The following is an 11,178-nucleotide window of genomic DNA, read 5'->3' as shown; positions in this document are numbered from 1 at the left end:
AGGATGTTTCACACATTTTGTTAAATATGGCTTTTGTGTAGCAAGAAAAACCCAGTAAGTGTTGAAGGAAAAAGGAAAGAGCTGAAACCAGTAGTGCTGAAGTGGAGCCTCATAAAAATGTCCTAGAAGATTTCAGGTTTGATTCCCCTCTGAAGTGGCTAGTTCAAAGCAGTGCTGAGGATGCCCAAAGCCTGCCCCAGGCACAAGCCAAGGGATGTTACACCCACAGAGGGGAACAAGATGCCCATGGCTCTGCTGTGGCTGGCGTGGGCAGGGGCTGCTGAGGGAGGCTGAGAGCAGCAAACAGGAGCAGGAAATCCAGCTCCCAGGTGTCTCCTGGCTCTGCTCCTCCTCCTGCTCCTCCCCATGGCTGCAGTCCTTTGGCTCTGGTAGCAAAACCTGTTTTGCCTGAGTGGCAGCAAAGCAAAGCGCGAATTGCAGGGAGACACATCTGCCAGAATGTCACTGCGGGCTGTAGCTCGGGGAAGGCAGGTGGAGAGATGTGCCACTGCACCAAAATTCCCTTGAGGAGGCCAGGGGGAAGCCTCCTGCCGCCATCTGGGTTCTGTCCTTTTCAGGCTGCAGGAATTTTTTACCTCATCCCTTTCCAGAGCAAACGACATCAGGACAAGACCAGCTCTGCTCCCACTCAAACATCAGTCCACAGCCTCTCCAGCAATCGTTCCTCATTACCCAAGGCTGACAACGCAGGGACCAGAGTGCAGGAATAAGGAGAACAGAGTTGTGAAGTAGGAATACATTAAATACAGCCTCCTCCACCATTTTCCACTGGCACAGCTCACCTGGAGGAGCTGAAGAGAGAGAATTTTTTTCACTGGTTGGTGAAAGATAAAAAGCTGATTTCCAGCAATTGCCAAAGAACATCAAGCTAAGAAGTAAATAGGGTGAAAAGAAATAGGCTGCAATATATGCTCAGTCTTTGGTGCATTTCTTTAATGCCAGTCTTTAGGGGCAGACTTTGCAAAAATCCCCAATTATTTTAGCTGGTTAATCAGGTCCAAAGTAAGCTGTTGGCCAGCCTATATGCTCTGCGTATGATGTGGCTTAGCTAATCTGATAAATTCCAGTTTATTCTCTGGGTAGGTCCTGCAAATCCAGGACTATTTTAATTAGAGAAGCTGGGCAGTGACAGTTTATTGGGCAGTGGAGGTAAATTTGCAAGTCCTTGGGTCAGCGCTTGCCAGAGCTGCAGGTCATTTGGGTTAACGAGTTGCCACTGCCCTAAATGATGGCTTTTCCTTCATCTCGCTGCTGCTAGGCTGCTTTTAGCCTGTTTTTACAGATGAGCAGGCCCCAGAATATTACTGGCTTCAGTCTTGGGCTGTGGTTCAAGCACCAAGCACTTGCTGCTCAGTCCTTTCTATTTCCCAGCCTCGGTTTTGTTTCGCCTCTTTGAACCTAAACACAAAATGAACATTGATTTCTAAGACAGAGGATTTGAATCTTTGCTTTTCCTCATGTTGCTCCTTTTGTAGTGGAGCCTGCTGAGATAAAGCTCCCAGGCTCTCAGTACTGTATCCTCCTTTCAGAGGAGAGTTTGACAAAGATCTGTGGTCAGGGGAGACAGGACAGACAGAAGAAGCCTCTGGACTGTGGTTCCACGAGGAGAAAAGAGGCTGCAGAGTCACTGAGTGCCTGACATGAGGCAGTAGAGCTGCCTTCAGCCACCCTCTCTTCCTCATCACAGTACAGGAAGATTCTGCTGCACACAATACAACTCCACTTTTGTTGTCAAAGACAAACCATTTGTCATTATTTCTATCTGATGAACTTCATGCCATCAAAATTGAGGACAAGGTGCACAGGACTTCCCAATTTCCAAGGCAGATCGCTTGTCAGAAAGCAAAAGCTTCTGTTCTTTTTCTTCAGAAGGATAAGTGAACTGTGCCTATACTGGGACAAGAGACCATAAATAAAGCTGAAATAATGGGAGATCACTCAAAAATTCTCCACGCTTTGGAAATATTTCCATTCACATTTGTAACGCTGAAGAAAATGGAGTTTTATGTAAGAAACAGGCTGGAATTGAAGAAACAGAATAAGGACGTTCCTATCTCTGCCCTAAACTTCCTGAAAAAAAAACCAACCTTCCTGGCTGGTATTTATCTCCACTTCTGTGAACTGAAATTCCTCATCCTTTTCTCCATCAGAGCCACTTGTAAAAGGTTTTGATCTGTGTGCTCAAGGTGCTGGAAAAGATCAGGGGAATGCTTGAAGAGGTTTCCCAAAGGAAGGGAACCAAAATGCAGCCTCAGATTCTGCAGGCACTGAGACCTTGTCCTTGTGTGAAGGATTTTAGTGGCTGGGGAGGGGGGGGGACTCATAGCTCCACTGCCACCCCCGAGGTGGAACCACTCAGCACACATCCCAAATTTCATTTTAAGCACGGCCCATAGGGATCCCTGCTGGGCTTTGTTTTCCTCTCCTGACTTTGTCCCAGCGCTGGGGCATTTTGCTGATGTGCTGGAGGACACAAACACCTTGATGGGCCCCATCTGTTCCAGCCAGGCGAGTCCAGCTGAACGCTTGGGGGGTGCCCCGCGTGCGGCCTGGGAACGTGCCTCGCCTCATCCACGGCGAAGCAGTTGGCACCGCCCGAGCTCCCTGGCACCAGGAGGGGGGAAATCCTGAGGTAAATTCGAGTAGACGTGATGTTAGAGCACAACTAACCGTTCGGGCACGCCGGGGTCGCCAGGTCTCCCAGCAGGGACAGGTGCCTGCCACTCCGCGCCTGGCCGCCCGCCAAGGCCCGAGCGCCGGGCCCGCTGCCAGCCACGCACCGCGAGCCGAGGGGCCCACACAGACACTGAGCCCTTCCCTTTGCTCTCCCCGCCTCTCCCAGCCCGGGGTTTGTGCGTGGCTGGTGCCCAGGTTGCTATGTGGCATCTCCAGGGCCGGCAGTGAGGATGCCGTGATGCTGGCAGTGCCTGGAGAATATTCTGCTTGTCCCCCGCTGTGGATAGGGATGCGGGAGGCAGGAGGGGAGGGAAACCAGGCCTGCATAGTCTGAGGTGATTTCTGGGGTGTGTGCAGCACTCCAGGCTGGAATTTGCATATGCAAGTGTCCAGCTGTGCATCCCGACACTGGCTGTGCACGAGCAAAGGCAGCCCTGTGCCCTGTGCGTGTTCAATCCCTCCTGTTCCAGCTCATGGCTGCTGCTTCTGCCTGACTCTGAGCCCAAACATCATGGGAAGGGTCTGAAAATCCAGGTGCCACATCGAAGCTTTTCTTCCAGCCCTGGATTTCCCAGGCTGTTTGTTTTCTATCTCCGGATATTAAGAATGTGGTTTCTAGCACCTTCTGTTTGGTGGAAAACACGGAATAATTTTTTGCCAGAAAACACAGATCATCCTTAAGAGCTCTGGAAGTCGTGCCCTGTGTGTGCAGAATGGTACAGGGAAAAAAAAATAAAAGGCAAGTCTGTCCAAGTCACAAAGAAAAAATGAATTTTTTCTCTTCACACCACCTCTTTTCCCCCTTCTCTGCTTTCCCTTCTCTCATCTGCTAAATGAGATGTTTCCACAGTTTCATTCAACACAGGATGGCAGTGGCAGAGCTTGGCAGCTCTGGGAGCAAATGACTTACAACCAAAGGACAGCTTGAAAGGCAAACACACGATTCACTGAACGTCTGGCAATCCAGAGCCTGTCAGTGACCCCTTCCAACTTGCAGCTAAGGAGCACTGGACAGTTCCTTAAATAAAATGCATTTTGCTTTAGCGTAGGAGCTGACCATGCTGACTTCTGTCATCTCTTACATCTTCTCCTATTTTCTTTTGCATTTGCCATGTGTGTTGTTCTGCTGATCCCAGTTCTGAGGGGAAGCGTAGCAATACAGCTGCTGTGCATTTCTTTGTTGTTTCCTTTCCTGCCTTGGCACCTGTAGCCACTGTAACTAAGCACTTTACAGTAATCTTAAAAGCCTTCCAAAAATACTGTGACTCATTAAAACTGACTCAATAATAAAATCGATGGCAGCCTTCTATTCCTTCTGGAAAACTCATCTGCCCTGCAGTTCCAGACAAAAATAAAAAAGATAGTTTTTAGTTCTGGGATTTTTTTTCCCTGCAAAGCTTGACTGAAGAAATAAATCAAGTCTCACACGATATCAGGACCACCAGACTTTGAATTTTTAGGTGTTGCACCTTTGCGCATACACCGATTCTGTGCTTTCTCTCTATTGCAATCCCTAAATTTAAGATTGTGGGGTTTGAGGGAAGCAGCACTGAGCCAGTGCTGCTGCAAACATTTAATAAAAGGGAGTGATAGGGAACAGCTTTGTCACAGCAGCATTTACCAGACAAAGAGCTGCCATCTCTGCAGGTGGAATGTGCACAGCCACATGTGTTATCCATGAGCGTGCTTGCTCCTGGCAAAGACATCCTTGGGAAGCATCAGGACAACGGGATGGGGCCTTCAGCTCTACTCCTCCTCCACCCCGTGACCTGTGGGGAGAACTCAGCCAGTTTCTGGTGCTGTGTCCATGCAGAGTGGTGAGGAAGAGGAATGAGAGCAGTCCCTGAGCACTGTGACCCACCCAGGCTGCCAGGAGAGGCACAGAGCATCTGCAGAGTGCTAAGAAAGAGCTGGTCTTATGGTGTCTGCTGATGGACTTAGACATGGCCAGCTTAGCTCTGCTGGGGCCCAGCTGCTCTGCCCACACAGATGCACAGGCTGGAGGTGCAGGGCTCTCCATCTGCAAGGAACCCTGAGCACAGCCTGCATCTGCCTCCCAGCAGGGGAAAACAGCTCCCACCCTTTCCTCACCTGGCACAGTGGCCACAACCCAGACCCGCACACCTGTGTGCATCAGCAAAACAGGATCATGCTGCTGACCTCCTTAGCAAAGATCTTGGAGATCAACTGAGAAAATGTTCTGTCTAAGAGCTGGAGATTATCTGGTTTAGAGCGTCTCTTTCTCCAGTCCAGAGGGGATGGAGTTATTTTAAATCTTTTTTTTTGTGCAAAGAAGAAACCAGAAGATTATTTTCTTTCTTCAATGTCCTGAAACTCCTCAGGGCTGCTTATCTCCAATTGTGCTTGTCAAATACGCCCTTCTGCTGTGCACTCTTCAGGGGAATGCATTTAAGAGCTTAGAAGGCCCAGCCAGGAGAGGGGACTGGTGCCTGGGTGAGTTAACATGACAAATGCACACACAGTGAAGCAACATCTACAATGGTGGGACTGTGCTACTCCTAAACCCAAAGAATATGGCTCAAAAGGCCTTTAGGAAGCTGTTCAATCCATCTCCTAGCTAAAGCACCCAACAAAACCAAAATCTTTCCAAAACCAACTATTTCCTTAAACTGTTCTTAAATTTTGGAAGAAATTGTGCCACTACCAGTCTGGGTCACCACTTCCCAAATCTCACTCTGCAGAGATGTTCTTAATTTTTAGAATTGTAAAATAATAGAATGGTTTAGGTTGAAAGCGGCCCCCTGCCATGAGCAGAGACACCTTCCACTAGACCAGGTTTCTCATCCTTTCCTTTGCATCTTGATCCTGTTGCCTCTGCTCTCATCCTCCTTGGTAAAGCAAAGCAGACTGGTCCCCCCTGCAAACTACACAAAAACACCTTGCATGGGACTGAGGTCATGTCAGTCACAGGCAGACCTGAATTCCTGAAGTAAATTACCAGTTTAATACTGACAGGATGTTTTGTTTTGGTTTTATTTTTTTTTCAAGGAAAAATAAATTATAAAAAGAGCTCAGTTCCTCCCCTCGAAATTTTTAGCAGCTGCTCAGTTTGGGGTCTGAAAACAGGAATTGCTCTGACCTGTCAGCCAGCAGGCAGGGGTAAGTCCTCTGTCCCTGAATTCAGTGCAGCTTGATCCAGCCAAAAAGCTGCAAAATCCTCCTGAAAAGTTGGGAGCAGGGAGCAATGGCTTGATCCAACAGCAAACTCAGGTGCTGCAGCTGCCAATGGTTTTTGTTGCTGCTGCAATTAGCAACCACCTACCATCCAATTGAGCGTTTCCAGTAGTAAACTTTGTGACATGAGGACAAATGGGGAAATCACAAGACCTAATTACAGCTAATTGCCAATCCATGGGAAACACTCCAGTGAACTGGCACTCTACAAAGGGAGGAGACAAGCAGCATTGTTTTAAAACACAAATTTACCAGACATATAATTAGCTAAATACCCACATACTCTTCTAGCCACTTGTTTTATTCTGAATCAGAGCTCCTCTAAGCGCTAAGCGTGGGGAAGGCCTCCTCGAAGGGCAACTGCTCTGCTGTTAGCAGGGTTTTAAAGGGCTGTTAGCAGGTAAAGATCAAACCTAAATACACTTCGTGACTTTCTCGAAGCTTGCTGTGAATCACACGTTTGTTGTGGGCTCTCCCAGGCTCCACTGGTGTGTTGACATTAACAGAAGAGCTCAGCAAGGGCTGTCCTGGCCATTTTCAGGGAGCAGCTTGTTTCCAGGTGGAGGAGCATCTCCTCCCTGTTGGTGGAGGATTCAGGGCACGTTACTCACCTTGACTCTCCATGCAGTTTGCAAGCTTTGGAATGTTTGTTGTTCCAACATTTGTGCAAAGTGGAATTTCCTGCACAGTGCTGACACTGCTCCTCCATGAGCTGGTCTTAGATCCCAGGTGCAGAGAGATTTGATCCCATGGATTGTTCTGGCTGTTGGACTCCACAGCTCAGCAGAGCTGATGTTTGGGGGTGATCATGGTGGGTGGATCCAGGATTCAGTCATAGAGAATCAAGAATGGTTTGGGTTGGAAGGGACATTAAAGTTCATCCAGTCCTATTCCACTATCCCAGGACACGTTCCACTATCCCAGGTTGCTCCAAACCCCATCCAACCTTGAACACTTCCAGGGATCCAGGAGCAGCCACAGCTCCTCTGGGCACCCTGTGCCAAGGCTTCACCACCCTCACAACCAAGAAATTCTTCCTAATCTCTAATCTAACCCAGCCCTCTGGCAGTGGGAGGCCATTCCCCCTTGTCCCAAGTCACTCTCCAGGTCTCTTGGAGCCCCTTTAGCCACTGAAAGGGACTTTAAACCCTCCCCAGAACCTTTTCTTCTGCAGCCCAAACAACCCCACGTACTTGTCCCATATTTAGAGGTTTGTTGGTGACAAATAAAGCCCAGAAATCTCCCCAGAGAGCAGAGTGTGAGTTGCCTCCCCATCTCTCCTCATCCTCATCCCCCTGTGTTTTAATTCACAGCAAACCTGTGGTGGCACTTCCCTGTTTGACCTTCCACCGAGTGCAGGTGAGAGGGCTGAAACTGGGGCTGAATGCCCTGGTTTTTAAATCTTAGCATCCCCTTCTCTGAATGGCACAGTTACATCTGGCTGGTTTTGCTCATTTACAGTTTAATGTAAATACCAGCCTTGGAACTCATTTGGGAAGCTTGCATATGCTAATGTTTTGTAGCTGAATTATTATTATTTTTTTACATTAAACAATAATATTGATATTTTCAAACTTTGCATGCCAAACACTGAAATTGAATTAAGTATTGTTTAAAATAACAATAATATAAATTTGTTTTAAATGAATTTAGTGTCATTTCATTGTTTGAAATGTAATGTGGGAAAATATTACTGCTGGGGCAAGAGTAAATATCTAAGTCTGTTAATTTTATTGAAGTAGTGGATAGATCCACATGAACTATTTCTCTGTGTGTTTGGTTAATATTTTATTGAAAATTGGTGTTAGCTCTAACTAATGAAAATCCAAACTCACTCCACATATGAAGGTGTAAAATGCATCCAACAACTTAATAACCCATTAACTTCAATGGAATTTTTCATACTAAAATAAAAAATAAGGTGTTTTGAAGAGATGTATAGAGAGTGGAAATCAGCCAGAACAAGTCAGTTCTTATTCTGAATTAATACGGATGGGTGGATGTGCAACCAAGATGCTTCATTATCCAGCAGCCAGTTTGAAAGGACACTGCAAGAAAGCCCTGAAAATAATTAAAAATATTGTGTACTTCTTAAATAAACGCTTCCCATGCGTCAACACTGGAGCATTCCGCAAAGGGCAGCAGAGTTCACTCCGTTTTCCAGGTGGTGAAACTGAAGCCTAGAGTGGGGATATTATTTGCCTGGGCTCACCCTGCCAATGGCCAGGGCTAGAGCCAGGAACAAATCCCTGTCTCTTGACAGCTAATCCAGTGCCTAAGCCAAGATGGTCTCCTGCTTCAGGAAAATGCTTCCTTTGTAGGTAGCACTTGAGCACATGTTAAAGTCAAGGGGACTTAAACGTCTGCTGGAAGTTAAGCCTATACTTAAGTACTTTCCAAACAGAGGGTAAACTTAAACCCATGTTAAAGCGCTTTCCAGAATCCCGGCAAAATCTGTCCAAAGCGCTTGATTCGTCTAACTGCCACAATTAATGGTGTGGAGAAGTCGAATTCTGGAGATTCCCATCTCTTTCCATCCCTTGCTTTGTGGTTATTTCTCCAGGTTTTTCATAAAAAGGGGAAGGTAAGGAGGCTGTTTTAGATATTTTTTTTTAGAGTCCTTCTAAATCTAGTTCTGTGTGTCCTTCTTATCTAGATGGAATTTCAGTGTTGATTCTCAAGTGTTTTATTGTGGATCCTGCCACGCTTGAGACTCACATGCTATTCCATAATTATCAACTCTCACATCTATGTAAAACAAATAAATGTGTTTATAAGGAGAGGAACAAATGGTCTTAACAACACAGGGGAAAAATATCAGGAAGCCTGAAACTGAACCATGTTGGTGTTGATTTACCAAGAACCATGTCCTCGCTGCTGTGTGGCGCTCGTGAAGTTATGAAATTGCAGTCATGGCAGATCTTGTGTGACAGAAGGGGAGGGTGGATATCAAAGTGCTCTTCTTCCTTCCAACAAACTAAAATTGTGTGGTTTACACAGGGCTCCACTTGAGAAACCATGAAAAGGCAACTTATTTCCAAGGAGCACCAATAACCCCTCGGTTGTGCCGCTGTGGATTTGAGGAGAGACGTGTGTGGCCTCAACCATACAGGGAATTTGATCTATGGGATGATCCTGGTGCAGAAAGGTTGGTACCTGTCCAGAAAGGCAAAGAAAGAGCCCCCAGACTGCACATTTGTCTAAAGCAGGTGAAATTTTGGTATCATAGAATCATATCATGGAATCACAGAATGTTTTGGGGCAGAAGGGGCCTTCAGGATTATCCAGTTCTAACACTCCTGCCATGGGCAGAAACATCTTCCCCTCGACCATGTTACTCAGAGCCACATCCACCCTGGTTTTGGACACTTCCAGAGTGTTCAACACCTCCAGGGTACAGGACAACTCAAGGGTTTGGACATGTAAAACGCAGGACATTTATTCAAAAGAAGGTGTAGGAGTTATATAGGATTGGTGTTGTTGAACAATGAGGGAAAATAAACTGTCAGGAAGGGATTTTAGACCTGAGCTTTGAAAAAATAGGTTTGAAATGGGTATATGGAGTGAAATGGAATGTGCTAGGAATGGGAGAAAGGATAGATCAGGGAAAGAAGCCTTGTCTTGAAGGTTAGGAGATGCAGGTCTGAAGTTTGGATATGAAACTGAAAGGATCTTGCACATTAAGGAAAAGAAACAATAAAAACAACAATAAAAGAAACACCAGCCCTCTAATGAAAAGAAAAGTAATGGATGGGACTACCACAGAGCATGGGTTAGGGATTAGTGTGTGTCATGCAGGCATTGAAGAGACACTACCTGGGCTTTCCCTAGGGATGAGGATGGATAATGGGAATGAGTGGGAATGGATAGAACTGGAGAGGGCCATGTGGAACATGCAGAACTCCAAGCAATTCATGTGTTCAGGTCTGGGAGGATCAGATCACCCCCAGGAGGGAGAAGGAACTGCCACATGAAATCACCATTCCTGTGGCAAAGACTCTCAATAAACTGTTCAAAGCCTGAGTACTCTGCCCTGAGCATCTGACTGGGAAATAGCAAACAGTACCTGTAATAAAGGATGGAGCAGCTGTTGAAAAGTGATTAGGGAAACTCCTGGCTGTACCTCAAGACTATGCAGTGCTTTAGAGCAGCTTTTTAAATAACTGAACATGTGAAGGCACATGACAATGGGATAAATGCAAGTTGGGTTTGTGAGAGACGGAGTGCTGGGCTCCTTGGAGAGCCTTCTCTGTGAAGTTAAGAACAGTGTCATGCCCCAGTCCAGCTGGGCTCCTCTGAAGAATTGAATATATTGTGCTGTGCAGGGAATATGAGATGATGATGGAGAAGGGAAGGATTAAAAGCAGTGTTCTGGTGTGGGTCAGAGTGTGTTCAAAGGGGCAAGGGTAGAAGGTGACTTGGGAGGAAGAAACGAGGAGGTGGGAAGTGGTTATGGGGTTGCTTGAGCTAATGAAACACACAGCTGATAGAAAATTTGGAAGCACTGTTGATTGGGATCAACACACAGAATTTGGGTATTGTCAAGTACAAAGGCAATGCACTTTGGGACCAATAATAGAAGCTGCTGTCTTAAACCATGGGCTCTTCAGCTTGAAAGACAGATGTAGAGAAAGACTTTGTTAAATGCTTAGGGAATGGAGATGGGCCACTGTGCAACCTGGCTGTGAGCAGAACAAGCCCGGCCCTGGAATATTTCCATTTTATTGCAGGGCTGTGGCAGAGTTAATGCTGCTGCAGGAGGCACGGAGGAAAACAGAAGCGGGACAGTTGTGGTTGCCCATGTTTAAGATTCAGACTGGCAGGGTTACTGGGGTGACTGGGGAAATGGAGAACCTATTTTTATGAAAGAAGGCTGAAAGAGCAGGGCTTGTTCAGCCTAATAACATGAAGGCTGGGAAGAGATAGGCCTGCTCTCCAGAAATGCACCGAGGGGGGGGGTAAACACTAGGGAGGGATAAGAGCTATATAAGCTGAAATGCTGGCACAAGAACAAATAGGCAGGAACTGGCTCTGAATAAATCAGGGCTGGAAGTTGGAGGGAAGCTTTTAACTGACAGAGGGAAGGGGATCTGCAGCAGACCCCACCAGTGTGAGCAGGACAAAAATAATCCAATAGTTTTAAGATGGTGTTTGATAAACTTGTGGAACCTGTGCAGTTTTGCTCCCTCTGGTGTAAAGAACCAGAGTGTCCAGACTTGGAACAGCCCTCTGAACTCTACAGAAAATTTAACACCTAAGATGCACATGGCAGATAATGCATGTCAG

The sequence above is a fragment of the Geospiza fortis genome, unplaced genomic scaffold (genome assembly GCF_000277835.1).
Source record: "Geospiza fortis unplaced genomic scaffold, GeoFor_1.0 scaffold23, whole genome shotgun sequence".
NCBI classification, from domain to species: Eukaryota; Metazoa; Chordata; class Aves; order Passeriformes; family Thraupidae; genus Geospiza; species Geospiza fortis.
The sequence above is the reverse complement of the archived record's forward strand: the minus strand, read 5'-3'. Positions refer to the sequence as shown.